The 21,798-nt window shown below is 42.9% G+C and overlaps 1 pseudogene across 1 annotated transcript; it reads right to left on the reverse strand.

Annotated features, from left to right (window-relative positions):
* Positions 1-16,266: 16,266 nt before the first annotated feature.
* On the reverse strand, positions 16,267-20,066 carry LOC147820809 (ras association domain-containing protein 3 pseudogene; annotated as a pseudogene). The gene has a single exon (XR_015448173.1). The product of XR_015448173.1 is annotated as a ras association domain-containing protein 3 pseudogene (transcript).
* Between the last annotated feature and the right edge of the window lie 1,732 nt (positions 20,067-21,798).

Consider the following 21,798-nt stretch of genomic DNA (forward strand, 5'->3'; position numbering starts at 1 on the left):
CCAATAGGGAAAGGAGCCGCTCAGCAAGGGTGCATGGAAAGAACAAAGACCTTCTTGGGAAGGGAAGGGTCCAGATGCCCCTGGTCACCCACCTGGGCAATGGATGTCTAGTTGGACTTACTGGAGCAAGTGTTGCTAATTATAGAATAATTTCAAGTTGCTTTTTATGTCTTAGGGAGGCATGTAGGCCTGGCCATTGCATCTCCACCTTGAGGCTTGGCCTTCTTCAGATGTGCCTTCAGCCACAATTCTGATGTCTTTATTTTTCACTGACTTCCTTAAGAGCCCAGTCCCTCTCTGACTATATATTCATTTTTATTGACTCTAGCTGCCTATAATACTGGGACTTTTATTTTTTATTTTTATTTTTTTTTTGGTACTGGGAATCAAACTTGGGACCTTGCACTTGAGAGGCAGGTGCCAGAACCACTGAGCTAAATCCCTGGCCCAAAACTTACTTTTTTTTTTTTGGTACCAGAGATAGAACTCAGGACCTTGCGCCTGTGAGGCAGATGGTGGAACCACTGAGCTAAATCCCAGCCCTGGGACTTTTATTTTTGCAATGATTCACCTTCTTTAAGCAAAGTTGCATTTCATTCATTTTCACTGCTATGTAACAATCCATTCTCCAGTTGCTGAACACTTAACACAATTTCCAGTCTTCCCTGATTTCCAACAGAGCTGTTATGAGTATTACCTTCTGGTACTCCTGTAAAAAAAAAAAAAAAAAAAACTCTCTTGGGTATATTTACCTAGGAGTAGAACCAATAGGTCTTTTGATATGGCAGTGTTCCTTTTATGATTGTGTCAAATTTTTATCCCAGGCGATTGTACCAATTTACACTCCTACCAATATTTATTTATAATATGTTTTCTAACAGCTTAGATTTCTTGACTGTTGCCAGTGAAACTTGAGTATGGCCACATCCTCCTGGCCTTACTGGCCTATCCCTGAGGTTAAGGATCTCTTTTATTTATGTATTGGCCATCTGTAATTCCTCTGCTGTGACATGACAGGAGGCTGAAGGGATTTCAGGGATGAGCAGGGGAGGTGGCAGTAGCACAGTTGAGCTTTACTGGGGGCAGCTTTGACAGGGTTACATGCAGGGGAAATCTTTTACAAGGTGAGAAGATCCAGATTCTGTGTGGGAAGTGAGAACCCTCCAAAAGGGAAAGAGGGCAAGGGAAATTCCAGAAGAGAGGAAGCCTATCATATTGTTCAGCAGCCCATGGCAAATCTCAGAGTCAGAAAGCTTCTGAGGCTACAACGTATCAGAGACTTTATAGCTACAGAGTAATCTTATTTGTGACTATCAGATGTTGACCATAGTGTCATAAGCTTCAGACAAACATCTCTAAATGGCTAAAATCTGCTTATTTGGCCAATGTTTAAAACCTGGGAGGCTGAGGCATTAGGATCTCTTGAGCCCACAAGTTGGGAGTCATCTTAGGCAACATAGCAAGACTCCATTTCTTAAAAAAAAAAAAAAGAAAAGCAACAAAAACCTCTTGGATCTGTAAATGAGTTTGGTGCTGTTGACAGGCTGTTCAGCTGATATATCCCAGCCTGCTATGAAGAAATAACATAGGGGCCAATATAACCAGGCCATCTTTGTCTCATTTATGTCCTGGTCATTTTATGTCTTATGCCCATTGTTTTAGTGGATTGTTTTTCATATTCTTTATATACTTTGGACATTAGTTCTCTGATGAAAATTCTCCCATATGGTTTTTGTCTTTTTACTTTCTATTTTGATAAATAAATGTTCTTAAATGTTGAAGTTATACATATTTATCCTGTTTTTTCTTTGTCCATCCTACCCTAATGTATATTCACTTACTCTTACTTCCAAAATATTTAGCTTTTCTTTTGACATTTAAATCCTTTTTCTCTCTGGAATTTACTTTTATGAATGGTGTGAGGTAGGAATCCAATGTTACTTTTTCATACAACTGACCTTGTTCCCTCGGGGTTTTATTTATCAACTAGCCTCACCTTTCCTAACTTTGTCAAATATTAATATTCCAGGTATGTAAATGGCTATTCCTAAGCTGCCTATTCTGTTCCACTGGAAAATTTGTCTGCCTTGATACAAACATCACATATTTAATTAACATAGCTTTATAAAAAGTCTTGATATTCAGTAGTGCAAAGTCTTCTTTATTTTTCTTCTTCATCTTCTATCTTGGCTATTCTTTTTTTTGGGGGGGGGTACCGGGGATTGAACTCCGGTCCTTGTGCTTGCAAGGCAGGCAGTGGCACCACTGAGCTAAATCCCTGGCCCTCTTGACTATTCTTGATCTTTTATTTTTCCATACTTTAAAACAAACATCTCAAGTTGCACAACACAAATATCTAAACAACAACAACAAAAACCTGTTGGCATTGCATGTCTTTTGTTTTTGGTTTTTTGAGATAGCATCTCACTGTGTAATTCAAATTAGACTTGAATTCACTATGTGGCCCAGGCTGGTCTGGAAGTCATGGTGATCCTCCTGCCTCAGTCTCCCGAGTGCTGTGATGACAGGCTTGCTTGGCATCCATGTAGTACGTAAATAAATTTGGAGAGTATTGATATTTTATAATTCTCGGCTTCCAATCCATGATCAAAAATGAACTGTTATTAGGTCTCATTAATGTCTTTCAATAAAGGTTATTATTCTCTGTGTCCTGATCTTGCATGTCTTTTGTTGGGTTTATTCCCAAATACTTGGTAATTTGCTCTTGTAAATGATGTCCCTTAAAATTATACTTTCTAGAAAAAAATGGTGGATTGGTGAATGCCAGCAACTCAGTTTCTCCAGCACTAAGTGCCTAGAGTCTGTAAAACAATAGCTTGGAGAGGAACTGAAGTGAGTGGGGGTTACCTGGGAACCTTGAGGGAACTGGCAAAGAAGAAGAACATAGGCGTAAGCGACACGGAAGAAACGCATCCCACCACGGCGGCGAGACCACGCAGCACGGCCCAATGGCTCTCTAGCCGCCAGCCGGAGGCAAACCGAAATTAACAACATTTTCCTCACGGAGAACCGGACAAAAACTGCCCTGGGACCAAAAGAATCACCTGCAAGTGGAACCAGCAAGGAAAACACGGGAGCTTGCTTCCGGAGCGGCTTTCCACACCCAACAGTCGGTGCGTGACCTCCGAACAAGCGCCTGCAGCTACACCTGAGCAGCAGGAGCAGGCGGGCGCCACTGTGCGGGAGGGCTGAGCGCTCGGACCCGGGTCCCGGAGCAGCCCCTGGTGCCTCTCACTGCAGAGTTCCCAGCGAGGATGAGGGGAGGACAGGACAGTCGCGAGAGGAGCCCCGCTGAGAGGCAGGGCTGGAGAACATAGACCTGGCTCCTCGGGTCAGAGGCCCGGCTCGGCCCGGTTACCCGGGACTGGAAACGGGCGCAGTTCTCGGTGTAAGGCGACCTCGACACCTAGCACCGTCCGGGGCGGCCGCGCCCTTGGACTCCCAGCGCCGGCTCGAGCTCCTCAACCCAGGGCTGAGGAAAAGAATCATGCATCCAACACGACAGAAAGCTTCCTTTTACTATTCTTTATTTGATTGTATTACTTTTTCATTTTTATTGTACTTTAAAATTTTTTTTATTCTGTGCTGTTTTCTTCCCATCACACTTGTATTCCAATAATTTACCCTTTATTCTTTTATGAGCATGCCTGTGCGCGTGCTTCTCTTTCTCTTGCCTTTTTTCTCTAGTGTAGTTTATAGAGGGTAAGGGAATTCTGCCTCGTCTCTTTGTGTCCCTCCTGCTTTTATCCTATCCCTTCTCCTGTGTCTTATTTACTCAATTTTTCTTGTCTTTCCTCTCCCCCTTTTCATTTGTCTCCCTTTAATTTTTTAACCTCATATGAGTCATAGAATCTTTTCCCATCCTCATTTCTCACTACAAATTTTGTACCCAGTTTTCCCTGTTATTCCCTTCTGAATATATAAATACCCTTACCATCATTAGGAAAAGAAAAAAGGAGAATAAAAGGAAAAAATGGAAACAAGCCTTTTAAATAAGGAGAGGAAGAGGGATTGAAGGGAGAGAAGGGGAATGGGGGAAAAAAAGTATCGAGATACATCATGGAGAGATACAAATTCCCCATGATGAATGTGATCTTTGTGTGTATCTAAAATGTACCAGGAAAATCAACTTTTTAAAAAAGAAGTTAAAAAAAGAACAACAAATTAAACCCAGGGAATGTAACAAGAAAATAAATAGTAAGAATAAATAGAAACAAACAAAATAGCGAACAAGTTTGCAATAGAGAGACTCGCTAAAGATAGCAATTCATTTTTTTGGAAAAGCTTATTTTATAAGAAAAAGTCCTGGTAAGACTGACTGGTCAGGAGTAAGAGAGGAAGCAAAGATTGGGTCAGGGCAGGAGAGGGGATATCACTGTCGATCTTCTCAAAGAGTAATGAAAAAGGGCCGGGGATTTAGCTCAGTGGTTTTCCTGCCTGCTGCGCAAGTGCAAGGACCCGAGTTTGATCCCTGGTACCAAAAAAAAAAAAAACAAGAGTAATGACAAATGTGGGTCCTGGAATCTTCCCAGAGTTGCAGAGGGACTTTCCCCAGCCCTGGAAATCTTGCAGCTGCAACTGAGACCCCCAGCTGTGGGCCTGGGGCTCACTGTCAGACACCACTCCATGTTGGGCATTTCATTTCTTTCCTCTTAAGCCCTTTGGACTTCCCCGAAGGACTCTTCCAGCTTCCTTCCTGAAGGGCAGAGGGCTGGTTGAGAGCTTTCTGGTACTTGAGCAGGGAACGTGGGCTGAGGGGCCTTAATATTCGATAAATAAGAGTTCCCTTTATCTGTCTGCTTTTAGAACTGTTATGCATGACCTCGGCTGATCTGATGATCCCATAGCAGATGGCTGAAGTTTTACTCTCTCTGAAGAGCAGGCCTAACGATCTCCCTGGATGGGGAGGGCGGACACAGGGCAGCACAGCGAGAAGGGGCACTGAAGCTTGGCTGCGTCTGAAGCACATTTCCCTTTCTTTCTTTTTGGTTTGGTTCTTTGAGACAGGATCTTGCTGTGAAGCCCAGGCTGGCCTCAAATTCGAAGTGCTCCACCTGCCTCAGCCTCCTGAGTGTTGGGATCACAGGTGTGCACCACTGCGCCTGGCCTGATCTTCCCGTAGATCGCTGAGTTACTCGGTGTCGTAACCAGGGTCCCCTCCAAACATGCAGCCTGTTAGGAGCTAGCCAGGCAGTGGCAGGCGAGTGGGCGGTGCTAGTGAGCCTTCACCTGGGCTGCACCCTCGCCCCCTCTCAGAGGAGCGGTGGGTTGGGTCCTCACAGGGCAGCCCTACTGCAAAGTGCATGTGCAAGGGATCTGGTTGCTTGCTCCTTTTGAGAATCGAATGTAATAATAGTAGAAACAAATTGGAAATGAATGTAATGTGCTTGCATCTTCCAGAACCCCCCACACCTGCCCACAAAACTGGGCCCTGGTGCCAGAGAGGTTGGGGACCACCGCCATAAGGTACTGAAGTCGGGGTCTCCTGCAGTGCGTATCAGTTTCCTTCTCACATGAAAATAGTTTCTCACTCTCTGTTGCTTTTGTCTTAACTTTGCCTTTGGTGTCCCTCATTGTTCAGAAGTTTCTAATTATGAGGTCAAAACTTCAATCTTTTCCCTTTTGTTGGGTTCCAGTCATGGTTTATTGACAGAGCCAACTGTCTTCACTGATTAGAATTGTCACATTCATCAGTCATAAACTATTATAGACTAGAGCTGGGCGTGGTGGCAAATGTCTGTAATCCCAGCACTCAGGAGGCTGAGGCAGGAGGGTCACCATGAGTTTGAAGCCAGCCTGGGCTACATAGTGAGACCCTTACTATGTAAGTTTGGTGTCTCAAAACCAAACTAAAAGAAAACTATTATAAACTAAATACCCCTGCATACCTGGTTCTCTTCCTGAACTTTAGTAAGTTCCACTGATTTTTATTTTTATTTTTTATTTTTGGTACCGGGGATCGAACTTGGGTCCTTGTGCTTGCTCAGCAGGAGGCGAAACCACTGAGCTAAATCCCTGGCCCAAGTTCCACTGATTTTTATGGATTCTTGTACCAATGCCATACTTGAATCGAGGTAGATTTAAAGTGTTTTTCAAAATGTACCCCTCCCTCTGCTGTCACTGTCGCTGGACAGGATCTGAGGTCCCCCAAAGAGCTGATGGGGACCTCAACTCAGCCAGCTGAATAAGCTTTTAACTCACTCACACAAAAAGAATTTCAGGAGTCAGTGTGAGGACCAGAAGGCTGTTTCCCAGTGAGACAGGCAGGGAGAGTAGGGAGACTCCTGACAGACCAGCTCAGGGAGCACGCTCAGGTTCCAGGGTTGGACTAGTCTGGTCACAAAAGCACCAGGCCAGCTGCTGAGGGTTGGCCGAGGCAGACCAGGCACCAGGGAGTAAGACCTCAGTCCTGGTTCTGTGGCTCCAGAGGAGTCCCTATGGCCTGAGGGGCAGCTCCATCCTTAGAGGTGACTGTCCCTGCTTGGGAGGGGCCAGTGCTTGTCCACTGTGGGGTGACTGCTGCTGCTTGGTGAGGGGTCTCAACATGGCTGCAAAGCTGCTCTTCCTGGGATCCACGGTGCCTGCAGCATGGAAGACTTCTAGGCCTCACTCCAGGGTTTTCAGAACCGGAGCTTATGAAAGCTGGCAACTGAGTGTCCCTGGAAATTGCTGCAATAATCAAGGCTGTGTGGTACTGGGGGAAAAATAGACAAATTTATCAATGGAACCAAAGAAAGAGCCCAGAAGTAGACCCATATAAATGCAGTCAATTGATCTTTGACAGACAAAGGAGCAAAGACAGTGGAAAAGAGATGACTTTCAACAAGTGGTACTGGAGTAGACACTGACATGCAAAAAAAATATAATCTAGACACACACTTTACAAAAATTAATTCAACTAAGAGACAACCTACAATGTGGGAAAAATTTTTAGCAGCTATACCTCAGACAAAGGACTACTATCTAGAATATATAAAGAACTGAAAAAAATCAGACCCCTCAAATTCAAAGACCCAATTCAAGAACAGGCATCTGAAATGAACAAACATTTCTCAAACAAAGAAGTAAAAGCAGCAAATAAATATATGAAAAAATGTTCAACATCACTGGTTATTTGAGAGATGCACATGAAAACAACCCTGAGATTCCACCTCACCCCAGAAAGAATGCCTGCTATCAAGAAATCGACCAATAACAAATGCTGGCAGGGGTGTGGAGAGAAAGGAACCCTTCTCCATTGTTGGTGGGAGTGCAGACTGGTGCAACCACTGTGGAAATCAGTACGGAGATATCTCAAAGAACTAGGGCTAGAGGTCCCATTTGACCCAGCTGTTCCCCTGCTGGGAATCTTCCCCAAAGAATTAAAAGAATCATACCACAGAGATATATGTCTACTCATGTTTATTGTGGCACAGTTCGTAATAGTGAAAGCTTGAAAACAGCCCAAGTGTTCATTAACTGGAAACTGGATAAAGAATATGTGGGGTTTTTTTTATAAAATGGAGTACTACTCAGCCATAAAGAACAAGAAACTAGAGACATTTATAGCTAAATGGATGCACATTGAGGCGATACTCTTAAGTGAAATAAATAGGACATACATGTGTAAATACCGAATAGTTTAGTGTGAGAAACTGAAAGTGTAATTTAGGATACACATGGATGAAATGGCCTAATAACATATTTCTCGGATTGTTTCCATCGTGTGTCATATGACTGTATCGAAATTTAAATTAGGGAGAAGCTTGGCTTATGTGGAGTCTGCTAGCTAACTGGAGTTTTTTTCCAGACCACTATTTGTTCAGTGTTGGTTTTGGGGATCTTTCTGAAACAAATCACATCCTCTGGTGTCTTGTTGGTGCTTGACATGCTTTTTTAAGTTATATGGAAAAATGTTTAAGTGGTTTTCAGTTTTGTTTCGGTTGAGTTCTACTGTATTTGAATATTATTGTAGTTTTTTCCCCTTGCATTGTTCTTCTTTGAATGGTTTTAATTTTTGTATGCGTGTGTGTTTGATAATGAAGTTATTTTAAAAAATTAATTCAAAATGGACCACAGACCTAAAGCAAAATGCAAAACTATGAAACTCCTAGAAGATAATATAGGAGAAAATTTAGGTGATATAGGGTCTGTTGAGGACTTTTATGTATGATGCCAAGGGTATAATCCACAGAAAGGAAGAACTGACAAATTGGACTTCAACGAAATTAAGATTTTCTGCTCTGTGAAAGGCACTGTCAAGAGAATGCAAAAAGAAGTAAGAGACTGGGAGGAAATATTTATAAAAACATATATGATAAAGGACTGTCATCCAAAAAGAATTCTTAAAACTCAGCAATAAGAAAGGTAACCAATTAAAAAAATGGGCCAGTGACCCTAAAAGACACCTACCAAAGAGGATATGCTAAAATAGCTCAGTGGTGCCCCGCCCACCTGGCATATGGGAAAGAATGAAGAGAAAGAAGAGGAGGATGAGGAGGAGACACAGATGGTTAATAAGCATATGAAATACACTTCTCATCATGTGCAGTCAGGGAAGCACAAAAGGAGACACACCTCACACCGATGACCATAGCCAAAATCCAGAACACAGACAACACCAGACCAAGGATGTGGAAGGGCAGGAATTCCCATTCATTGCTGGCGGGGATGCAAACTGGTGTGGCCCACTTGGAAGACAGATCGCTGGCTTCTCATAAGGCTGAACAGGCCTCTCCCACATGATCCAGTGATCATGCTCCTTGATGTTCAACCAAATGAACTCAAAACTTAGGTCCACACAAAAACCTCCACACAGATGTTTACTGCAGCTTTATTCATAATTGCCCAAACTTGGGCTCAACCGCCATGTCCTTACCCAGACCATGAAACATCGTAATTCAATGCCAAAATGACCCAAATGAGCTAGCAAGTCCTCTGTAGGAACTCACATGCATATTAGGGAGTGAAAGAAGCCAGTCATCTAAAACGTCCGCTCACAGCTGTGCGCCCTGTCTCCGCAAGTCCTGATGTCTAGCAGCGTCTGTCCTCTCACTTTGCTCTTTTGCTCCACCCCATAAACTTTAGAATCAGTTTGTCAATATCCACAAATTAGAGTGCCAATTTTTTTTTTGTACCAGGGATTGAACTCAGGACCTTGCGCTTGCGAGGCAGGTGACGAAACCACTGAGATAAATCCCCGGCCCTAAGTGCCAATATTTTGATTGGCATTTCATTGAATCTATGGATCAAGGCTGCTTTTATTTATTTATTTTTGGTACTGGGGATAGAACTCTGGTCCTTGTGCTTGTGCAGCAGGTGGCAAAACCACTGAGTTAAATCCCCGGCCCTGGTGCTTTTATTTTTGATTCTTGAATGTCCAATTTTTACCTAGCTACCTTATTAATTATCTTATTGTTGTAGTAACTTTACAATGAATTCTATTTTTTTTTCTACATGAACAATACTGTACAGAAGTAGGGATTTTTTTTCTTTCCCAATCCCCACCCCCTTCCCCCTGCTCCTTCCTTTCTTTCTCTCTCTCTCTCTCTCTCTTTCTTTCTTTCTTTCTTTCTTTCTTTCTTTCTTTCTTTCTTTCTTGTCATCTTTATGGCATCTCTGTGATCAGCAGTACAACATAACAGTGACATCTTGGCCACTGTGCTTGCTCTTGCATGGTAGCCCACCCTCATGCTGTAGGGTGTGCTGCTTTTCCTACTTTTGTGATAGCCAACCTGACTCCCTTTGTGTAAAGTCGAGGGCTTCCCCGTAGTCACCATCCCTTTGGGAGTCCCCTCAGTTAATGCATAACAGATCAATGCATCCTGTGTGAGTCTGCAACTATGTTATCTTTATTGCCTTGTAAACAGAAGAGCACCTGTGTGATACTTTGTTTTGACTAAATTGTGTGAAACTGCCCGACCCCCAATAACTTAGTACAGTTCCGCTCCTGTGAAATTCCACTTGTGCTCCCCCCTCCCTAAACCCTCCCCAAATAGAAGAGCCCTTAAAAGGTCCTGAAAACTGCCTTTCCTTTGTCCAGAGTCTTTCTGGCATGAGCTAGTCTGGATCAGCCAGCTATGACAATAAAGGATTCCATTTAATTCAGAGTGTGGCACATCTCTATAGTTCTAACTCGCCTGGCCCTGTAACACTTTTACTTGGCCCAAACTCGCTCTGTAGACTGTTTCTTTTCCTGCCTTAAATAAAATTTCACTACCTACCATTCAAAAAAAAAAAAAAAAGTGGTATCTTTGTCTTGCTCACTCCATTCATTCAGCAGAACATACCAGGGTTACACTATGTGTTAAGTACAGTTACATATGCTGGGGTGAAACAGTTGTGAAAATACCTGCTCTGATGATCATTACATTTGGTTTGGGATGAGAAAAGTTAGAAAAGAAATCAATGAACATACAAATTCAGATAGTATAATGAAGAAAAATAAAAAAGAAGAAAGGAAAGTTGGTAAGAAAGTTTTTTTTAAAAAAAAAATCAGCTTTCTGGAGGTATGTTTTATACCTCACAAAAGTCACCATTTATTTATTGGTACCAGGGAATGAACCCGGGACCTTGCGCTTGCGAGGCAGGCGGCAGCACCACTGAGCTAAATCCCCTGCACAAAAGTCACCAATTTAAAGTATACAGTTCAATGATTTTTAATGTATTTACACAACTGTGCAGCCATCACCTGTAATCTAATTTCAGAACACTTCCATCAACCCTGAAACCCTGTACTGGTCATTCCCCTTTCCTGGCAAACCAACTTTCCCTAGGTCTTAGGAAACCACTAATGTCTCTATAGATTGGCTTAGTCTGCATGTTTCAAACAAAGAGAATCATATGAGATCTTTTATAATAGTTTCTTTGAATTATTATGGTATATTTGAGGTTCAACCATGTTGTAGTATGTATGGATATTTCATTGTGTAGATATGTCACATTTTGTGTATACTCATTTGTTCATGGAAATATAGCTTCTTTCTTTTTGATTATTAGAGATAATGCTGCTATGAACATTTGCATGCAGGTTTTTGCACAGAAATTCTTTCATTTCTTCGTGTGGACATGTTTTCCTTTCTCTTGGGGTAGAAATCTGGGAGTAGAATTTCTGAGTTACACGATAATCTTATGTTTAACATTTTGAAGAACTGCCACAGTATTTCCCAAGGTGTTGTCAACATTTTACATTCCTATCCGCAATTACAAGAGTACCAATTTCTCTACATTCTTGACAAAACCTGTTATCATCTATCTTTTTGAGTATGGCCATCTGCTCCAGGAAAATCCTTGCTGGGGTCTGAGCACTGGCTGTAAGACACCAGGAGACCAAAGAAAGCAGATTGCAACGACTGGGATTTACTGGGGACTTACTGACACAGGCCTGGTCAAGGGGAGAAGCGAAGCCAGTGGATCCCTGTGATTTGGGTCAGAAGGAGGGGACCTATACAGTGGTCAGGACAAAAGCAACTTTCATCCAAGCCAGAATGGAACTGGTTTAGCTCAAGCTAACATCAAAAATATCAGGCACATTGCTGGTGCTCACAGCTCCAGGGTCTGGTCACAGAGCTCTGCATGCCACTCTAACAGTTCTGTTTATTTGTAGTATACTGGGAAACCATGCCCGGCTCTCCGAGGGACCCAGAGGGTTAGGGGTTACTCAGGAGCTACCATGGCGGTTCGGACTCAAGATGGCTGCTGTCAGTCAAGATGGCTCCCAAAACCTCCTAGTGGGCGTGAAGTGCTAACTTGAGTGAGGCTTTGACCTGCATTTCTCTAAGGGCCACTGATTTGACTACTGTGTAATGTCTTTGGAGAATGCCTTCAAATATTTTGCCTGTTGTTTTAATTGGGCTGTATTCTTATAAATTTAGAGAGATATTTAATATTACGGATACAAATCTTTTATCAGATAAATGATTTCTAATGTTTTTTTCCAACTGTGGGTTATCATTTCACTTTCTTGATTGTTTTCTTTCAAGTTCAAAAGACTTCTTTTCTTTTTAATTTTTTTCTAGTACTGGGATTGAACCCAAGTCCCGATATACTAGGCAAGCATTCTACCACTGGGCTACATCCCCAACCCTGGAAAATTTATATTTCAGTGAAGCCTAATTTATCAAAAAAATGTTTTCCTTTTGTCACTTTTCTTTTTGGTGTCATATCTAAGAAACCATTGCTTAAATCAAGACCTTTTGGTCCTATAATTTCTTCCAAGAATTCTACAGATTTAGTTCTTATATTTAGGCCTATGTTCCATTTTGAGTTAGTGTTCTCGTATGGCATAAAGAACGAATCCAACTTCCTTCTTTTGCATATTGATATCCAGTTGCCCAGCAGCATTTGTTGAAAAGATTATTTTTCTTCATTGAACTGTCTTGACATTTTGTCAAAGATCAACTGTAAATGTAAGGGTTTGTTTCTAGAGTCTCAATTTTAGTCAGTTATCTGTGTTTATGCAAGTATCACATTTGATTACTGTATTTTTGTTGTAAAATTTGCAAATGGGAAGTGAGTCTTCCAACTTTGTTTTTATTTTTGGAGATTGTTTTGAGTACTTTAGAACCCTTGAATTCCTATCTGAATTTTTAAGATTAACTCAGTCTTTGGATCTAAAGGGGTTCTTTTGTACACAGCATACAGTCATGCACCAAACAATGACATTTTGGTTGCATATGTGATGGTGAGCTTGTAAGATTATACTGGAGCTGAAAACTACTATCACCCTGTGACATCGTGTCTGGCAGTACTGTTGTGTGATTCCCAAATCTATTGTGTAGCTGTATAAAAATACCACATATCCACTCATACACAGTACCTATACCTGATAATGACAGTAAACAGCTGTTGTCAGTTTATGTATTTATTGTACTGTTGATAGTTATGCTAGAATATACTCTTTACTTATAGTTTAAATATAAAGCAGAATGCCATATGATGCTAGCACAGCCTCGCACACATGCATGTACCCAACATGTTCATGTGAATCCATCACAAGGCTGTGACGACTGACCTGCCCACCCCATTTGTGACCCTCGCTCGGCGGTGCTCCTGCAGTGATGACCTTGTCTGACCGAGCACCTCGGGTGTGTCTCCAGCATTAAACTGTGCACGTCTGTGTTTGGATCATAGCTTTTATTTGTTCTCCCTATCTTTCTTTCTTTCTTGGCACTACCGGGGATTGAACCCAGGGCCTTCACGCTGAGCCACATCCCCACGCCTTTAATTTTTTATTTTGAAAAAGGGTCTGGGTAAGTTGCTAAGCTACCCAGGCTGGGCTCAAACTTGTCCTTGTGTTTCAATCTCGCAGAGTCCTAGGATTACAGACAGGTGCCAGGCTCTGTTTTTTGTTGGAGAGCTTAATCCATTTACATTTAAAAGGAGGTACTTACTCCTGTCACTTTGCAACTTGTTTCCCATGTTTTATAGCTTTTCCATTCATTTCCTGCATTACTGTCTTGTATTTTAATTCATTTTTTCATAATGAAACATTTAAATTCTTTTCTCATTTCCTTTTGTGTGTATTCTATACCTGTTTTTTGTGGTTACCATGAGGGATATATTTGATATCCTACAATTATAACATTCTAATTTGATTTATACCTACTTAATATCAAGAACATACCAACCCTCAGCTTCTTTACTGCTTTGTCCAGACACTTTTTTGGTTGTTAATGTCACAGAATTACAGCCTCATACATTATGTGCTCCCAAACATAAACTTATAATTGTCTTAAATGTCTTAGTCTTTAAAATTATGTAGAAAACAAAATATGGAGTCACAAACAAAAGTTGCAACACTGTAACACTTGCTTTTAGACTAGTAATATCTTTACTTTATTTATTTATTTTGGGGGGTACCGGGGATCGAACTCAGGTCCCTGCGCTTGCACAGCAGGCGGCGAAACCACTAAGCTAAATCCCCGGCCCTAGACTAGTAGTATCTTTAAAAGGCATCAGTCCCTTAAATTCTGTGGGACACGGCTTGCGAGAGCCCTTTGTACAGTGATCCTGACTTGGGATTGCCCATGCGATTGCCCTTGTGGGGTCTTCATTTGTTCACACGCCTGCGAGCCACCGTCCAGGTCTTCACCCCGAAGGGCTCCAGCGCACATTGCCCTGCAGGGTAACAGGTGCTCTCCGCTTTTGCTTCTCTGGGAATGCCTTGATTTCTTCACCTTTGAAGGATGGCTTTACTGGCTGTAAGATTCTTGGTTGACAACTTTTTTCAATTAGCACTTCAATGTTTTGGCCCATTCCCTTTCAGTCTCTGTATTGTTTTTTTCTTTTTTGTTTTTGGTACCAGAGATCAAACTCAGGACCTTGTGCTTTCGAGGCAGGCGGCAGAACCACTGAGCTAAATCCCCGGCCCTGTATTTTTTTTTTTTTTTTATCAGAATCTGTTGATAATCTTATTGCAGATCCCTTCTTTCTGACAAGTTACTTCTCTCCTTCTGCTTCCAAGAACCTCTGGGCATGGCGCTACACACCTGTGATCCCAGCACTCTAGGATGCTGAGGCAGGAGGATTTTAAATTCAAGCCCAGTCCAGACAAATTAGTGAGATCTTGCCTCAAAATACAATATAAATTTAAAAGGAAATGTGTGTGGAGATGAAGCTCAGTGTGAAGGCCCTGACCTCGTTCCCCAATACTGGGCCAGGGGGACTCTCTTTGTCATTTGAAAGTCTTGGTGGCTGAAAATAAAGGTGTCAGCAAGCAGGCCTGGAAGGTGCCATAGGAAAGTCAATGGGTTAAATGGTCGATCATTCTCTGAATTCGTGCTCTTGAGAGCGACTTCACTTACTTTCTTCCCGGCTTAGCTATTCATACAAAGAAATTTTGGAAGACTTTATTCAGTATTTGTAGCAGTTTATTTTGGTAGGGAGGTATGCTTCGTTTATTGAGTCTGTGTCTTCACTACCGGGGCTGAGCCCAGTGCCTTGTGTCTGCCAGTAAAGCACTCTGCCGCTCACCTACACCCTAGCCTTTTAAAATTTCATTTAATTTTATTATTTTATTTTGAGACAAGGTCTAAGTTACCCAGGCTGGCCTCAGACTTGTGATTCTCCTGCCTCAGCCTCCTGAGTATGGGGTACAGGTGTGTGCTGCTGTACCTTGCTTGTCATGTTTTAATAACTGGGTTCTATGTTGCCAGAATGAAAATCCCATTCATTCCTCAACCCAGGCTAGTTGTTTTTTTTTTTCCTGAGACAGGATCTCATTCCCTCAGACTAGTCTTGAACTCATTGTGGAGCCCAGGCTGGCCTTGAACGTACAGTGACCCTCCTGCCTCAGCCTCCTGAGTGCTGGGATTACAGGTGATCACTATTTCTTGAAATAGTAAAAAAGTAGATTTAAATGATACTAAAATTCTCTTTCCAGCCGGGGATTTAGCTCAGTGGTTCCGGCACCTGCCTCAAAAGCACAAGGTCCTGAGTTCGATCCCCAATACCAACAAATTTAAGAGAAACAGGACAGTTGCCATAAAGTAGAAGAGACTGTGTATTTGAACAAAACTTTCTTTGAAACAACAGATAGTTCCTAAAAGATTGCTTAAATAAAACATTATGAAAAATCTTTACAGGTTGAAGTAATTATGTTCTGTAGTTTAACTTTAAGCTGCCTCCTCCTCCTCCTCCTCCTCCTCCTCCTCCTCCTCTGTCTATTAGGCAGGGTCTCCCTATATAGTTCAGGCTGGCCTTGAAATCGCTATGTAGCACAGACTGGCCTGGAACTTTTGCAATCCTCCTGCCTCAGCCTCCCGAGTGCTGGGATTAAAGACATGCACCACCACACCTGGCCTTAACTTGAACTTGCTTGATGAATATAAATTTAAGTTTCTAGATTAACTTAGTGGAAACTTATTTTCTACTTGTCTCCAAAACTAAAAGCCTCAAATGTCTAACCAAACATCCCTTGACTTTTTTTTTTTTTCAAAAGGAGAAAAATATCTTCTTAAATGTAGGTCCATATTTAGAGCTATCTTTTAAATTATCAGGGGAAGAAATTAAGGAAGATTGTAAGCAAAATATCCTTCTATGTGGAAAAAACATTTTCAGGAAGACTCTCACCCAGAACAGGAGAAATAGGACAGCTGCTCCTGCTACAGACTGATGCGGCCTCAGTCCGGAGGGTTCCAAGGCATCGTGCAAGTTCTCCCTCATCACTGTTCGGCACTCCGAGTGGAGAGCAGCAAGTTGTTACTGAGTTCTTGGTTTCCAGTTTCTCCTCATGTCCTAAGGGTAAACAACACAACTCTTTTTAGAGAATCTTCAGGGTTTTTGGGAAAAATTTAAAAGAATTCAGCTGCTGGCACCAGGCACTCCCGGAAGAACAATGTAATCTATTTTCTTTTTTTTTTTTTTTTCAACTAACAACTTCAACTTTTAATAATGGAAATCATTTTGCCATTCAAGAAACAGTTTTAGGGGAGAAAATCTTCCCTACAAAAATAAAACATCAAAATTATAAATATTATAACTTTTTAACCTGTGTAATTTAAAATGCTCCCCTGTAATACTACCCCTTCATTTAACACCTTTCCTGTACCATCACATTTTGAAGAGAAAACAGTATTACAGCAAAGTTTAGTTTTAATTTAACACAAGGATTTGTACAATGATTTTTTAATAAAATAACTTTGGCCTCAGGGGCCTTTTTCCTCCTTTTACACATTAAAAATGCTGCTGCAGTAACCAGTGTTTGGGAAAGAACATCAGTCTTCAAGAACTATGAATTGACAAGGTTTCAATACAGTAAAGTTTCCAAATTGCAACTTGTAGTGCACATGACAGTGAGTGAGGTTCTGGAAAAATATAGACGAGGATGCCTATTCTAGACAATCAATCTACTTAAAAAAAAAAATTCACAGATACCCATCAGCTACTACTTTAGGTTCTAACAGTGTCTTAATCTGAGAAGCAAATGCTTCACAAACTATAAGTTTACTGGGACAAGTAATTAAAAGACCAGGTAGTTGATAATAGTATACTCAAACCCAAGCTATAGTATGAATAGTAAAACTAGTATAAAAGTCATGAAGGCAGTCCCTGAACAATAAAGGTAAAGTGTTGGATGACAATGTCACTAAAACCTCATTAATGCACTAAATAGAAGTCACATGCAAAATTAAACAAGATGTGCCATACATATTTTATAGCTAGTTCTACTCTTTTTTCCCCCCGTTTTTTTCTTAAAAGCCTAGGAAGATCTGATTGTCTCGGTAGCTTGTGTGGCACAGCACAACCAACACTTACATCTGCCTCCAACAAGATAGCCAGTCTCTAAAAAGTTAGAAGAGACACCAAGAGGAAACAGAAATGCAATAAAAGGCACAGTTCACTTAAGGAAAGAACCAAAGCACCTTGGAACTTCACAAAGAATCCATTAGGTGTCACCAAAGTGTTAACAATTCCTTGGGAATTTATTAAAAAAAAAATCTAGACTAAAACCAGACTGACTGTAAGGCCCCTCTGGAACCACTGCACACCTTCCCCTCTGTTCTCAGGTTTGTAAGTCGCTCAGAAAATGAGGTTTATTTCACCTGTTTTTAAGGCTTTTTATTGCACATGCATTTCTTTGGTTGGAAGGAACATGCACTTTTGTTAAAATAGTTCCATGATGAACACCTGTTGCCTGGTCAGCGGGTATGGATTTTCCTCCTTCCTTGGGGCCCCCTACTTGCAGTCAAGTCCTTTAGAACTGAGGATGACATGGGAGTATTGAGTCTTTAAAATCCCTGTTCTACATTATGTGAGAACAGACTGTTCACTTTTTTTTTTTGGTGCCGGGGATCGAACTCCGGACCTTGTGCTTACGAGGCAGGCGCTGGAACCACTGAGCTAAATCCCCAGGCCAAGAACAGATTGTAACTTAGAAAGGGAGAGGGAAAAGCAGAGGGAGAGAGTTAAGAAAAGAGAAGGGAAGGAAGAAAAAAGGGAAGGAGAAAAAAGGGTAGAATAAAAGGGGGAGGGAGTGATTGTCACAAATTTGAAGTGAGCTCTGCAGTTGATAAACTTTCTAGCTAACAAGGAGAAAACAGCTACCCTACCCTAAACTCATTTTCAACTTGGAAAACAACCTCTGTGGGGAAATCCATGCAATTTAAGGAGTCAGCCATGGGTCAGGGACCACTTATCCAGAGCTGCTACAACAGTAAGACCTTCCACTCCAAGAGGGCGGAATTGGGGTCTCACATGAAGGGGGCCAGATCCAGCTGTATGGGGCCCACCTCCACCTGCCTCAGTGTCCAGTTAACTGCACAGTTCATGGGTCCTTCTTGGGTTGAGTTCCTACCTCTTTGGCTCCACCTCCACATTATACCCAACAGGAAATCAAGCAATCCTAGAATGGGCTTAACATCTCAACACTGAACAATTTTACCTCATTTTCAAGCAATACACTTGGCTCCCCTACCACCACTGTGCCAGCCTTACCACCTTCCTCAGTGGCCCTCAGAGCTTTCACTTCCACACAGCCTTCTTCTAAACTTGCTCGGTACGTTTTTAAATCCAACTCCTCCAACATCCTTCCCCAATTCCCCACAGTCCCTAGATTCCTCTGCCCTTTGGTTCACATGGATGGTTTCCTCTGACAGAAAATAAAAACCAAACAGGTAGTTTCAACATAGAACAAGTATTCAGAGAGATCCCTTGTTAAGTTTTAAAAAACTTGTTTGCACATCCTTAAGCTTAACATCACCATCACGTAATTAAAATAACTAGAAGAAAATAAAGAAAAATCAACCCAGAGTTCATGCTTCCAAGCACTCTAGGATGTTCCTGATGATTGCAGGTTCACAGCTTGCAAGAGGTAACGCCGCGGTGCTGTAACAGAACAAGCTTGCAGGGCCCCTCACTAGGGACATGAAGGGGTGCAGGATGCCTGTGGCCAGGGGCTGGGAACTAACTCTAGAGATAAAAGGGGATGACCCTAGCGTTGGGGCACGAAGACAGCTCTCCGAGCAGAAAGGCACTTGCTGCTCCTTTATACAGAGGTCCCAAGCCTTGCCTTCCCAGCAGGGCGCCTGCACGTTAGCTGGGCTTCCACACCTTGCCCAGGGCTTCTTCCAGCTTATGTCTGTAGGCTGTGTAGCGCCTCTTCAGGTTCTACAACTGCTCATCTTCCTCCTTATCCAAGATGCGCAAGAAATTCTCCAGTTCTGGAAGGCTGAAAGCTTCCCACTCTCCAATTTCATGTTGACAAAGAACAAAACTAAGAGTGTTGGTTCTGGGCCCTGCTACCAAACGCAGGTAGAGAGGATGTTCTCGGTCTGAGAGCTTGCAGGCATAGACTTGGTCTTTCCTGTGACAATGCTTATAAAGTGCAAACTTGGCAGGGCTCTCCGTCACTAGAAATTTTTTGAGCAGGGCCTCGATAACTTCCCCGACAGTGTTTGTGCTGCTGCTATGAATCGTGTTCATACAGCCATTGCTACCAGGAGACGTCTGTGGAGGTTTGCAGAGTTCCATCTGAACTTTAATGAAGCCAGTGTAAATCCCATTTGAATTCAAGGTCATCTTCAATTTGTCTGTGACAGCTAAATTGTATTTCTGAACTTTCTCTGTGATTTCCTCTTTGCCGAGGTAATTGTGAGTTTCCTCCTCTTTCTCTACATCTTGCTGCCCAGCGCTGGACTTGCCCTGGGGCGCCCTCCTGAAGAAGGAGGTCCTGGCGGTGAAGAAGTCCTCCTCGGCGTCCTCCTCCAGGCTGCTGGGGCCGCTGCTCATCAATGTAATCTATTTTCTGTGGAAGTAATGTGGTTATTACAGGGGAGGAGCCACTTTATCTGAGGCATATTTAATAAAAGCAAAACATGCCTCACGTAGCAGGGTTCGCATCCCAGGAGCGCAGGACGCTGGATGGACATCTGGCCTCTCCCCGGTTCTGCGAACCTAGAATAGGTGACCGCAACCCCGCACTTGTGCGTGCCTTTGGAAGGCCAAGTCCCTGCTCGGCGGATGCTGGCGGTGATCGGAATGCGAGGATTCGCTGCTCTCAACTCGCTCGCAATACACCCTCTCCCGCGCCCTGGCCGCCGCCCCAGCGCCACAGCGCCAGCGGGAACGCGCCTGGCTGGCCGCAGGCCTCCCCGGTCCGCAGCCGGCGGCGTGTGCTGTAAGTCACCCCGCTCCCGGAGAGGGCGCGCTGGGCCGCCAGCCCGCCTCGGTGGGTGTGGCAGCGCGCCCCCTGCAGGCGACCGCGGCTCCTGCTCGGCGGCTGAAGAAAGGAGCCCGGAACTCGGAAAGGTGTGGGTTTTCCTTTTTCTTTGAACGCCGAAATACCCAAGCGGCTGGGCATTTGGCCCAGTGATAAAACAGGACATTTTGTGAGCAGCTGCGCTTCAGCCCATCAGCTCAGAAAGGAGAGGCTTGGAAGATACCATTTACAATGGCAACGCAAAGCTGGGCATATATCAGAATAGATTAACCTCAGCCTGTTAACAGCGAAAACTGCAAAGCTGTACAGGGTGGAGATTTTAAAACAACACGGACAGCAGTGCCCACACTGTCTGGCTGCGGTGTCTGCTGGTGGTGCCCGGGATGACTGTCTTCCTGGATTGAGCCTATGGGCCACGTAGTTTAATTGGATTAAGAACCAAGACTGCGTTAACATGACTTGAATTCCAGGAAACTCCTGCCCAGGAAGATGAAGTGCAAATGTCTTTGTTGTTCGCTTCAGAAACTTCTAGAAAGTCCATTTATCTGAATATAAGACTCCACCCTCATCAGGTTAATGGCCCCGTCTTGGAATAGGAGGCATTCTGCTGCTCATCAAAAGATTGAGTGCTCCCCAGGGCTGGCTTCAAAGCCCTCTCATGCCTGTGACTACCAATCCAAAAGACAAGGGGTGATTAAAATATATAGCCAGTGTTCAAATTTTTTAAATGTATTATACAGTAAGACACATTGCCATTAACTGCCCCCTCACTTCAGACACACTTATCCCCTCATCCTTGCCGTTCTCTGCACAAGTCCTGGACGTTCCCTTTTGTGAGTGTCTTTAAGAGATGTGATCGAAAATGCAGTGAATGCTGCTGCTGAGTGCCATCCAGTGGAAAGGAGCTAAATATATTTAGCTCTGCTGATCAACAAGTTGTCTTATGATCCCTTTGGGGAGTTGACATTTGACACCCTTTCTACTCTCAGAAGAATCCCTCTTTGGGTGATAAATTAAATGATTCTTATTTTTGTAAATTAAGTTACCCTATTGCTATGTAACCCTTACTGTTCTCAATAACCTTACAAAGTAGTGATTATTAGACTAATAAGGGGCTCAGAAAAACATCCCAAAGATGGTGACTTGACACACTTAGAGACTGTCCTTTAACCTTACTGGCTTCTCCCTCAAGCGCAGGTAGAGGAAATCTCTGAATTTGGTAACTGCATTATGACCAGATTACACCAGGGCACAGAGTTGCCTTCCACGCCCATCCACCGGGAGAGGCCTTCTAACAAGGAAATGCCTGCCCCCCAGTGCATTCGGATTCTAAAGAGAATCATCTTACAAGCTAATTTCTGTCCCCCTGACCATCCGTTCCTTTAATAATCATTTATGACCACTCAAAGTTAGGGGTAGTCCTCATTCTCCTTTCCCTACAGAAAAGGGATCTGTACATTCGGAAGCTGCCGGAGCATATTGGGCTAGTAGGTAATCACACTCCTGCAATCCCTTCAGTGTTAATACATTTGTTTCAGTGAGCTTTCAGAGGGTGGAGGGGAAACTTACTTTGTCACTATACCTGTATTACTCAGCTTTTAATGATGAACTATCTAAGAAAACAGCTCACAGGAGGAGAG

This window comes from Heterocephalus glaber, unplaced genomic scaffold, assembly GCF_053883595.1.
Source record: "Heterocephalus glaber isolate CG9 unplaced genomic scaffold, H.glaber_assembly_v1.0 deba00001795, whole genome shotgun sequence".
NCBI lineage: Eukaryota > Metazoa > Chordata > Mammalia > Rodentia > Bathyergidae > Heterocephalus > Heterocephalus glaber.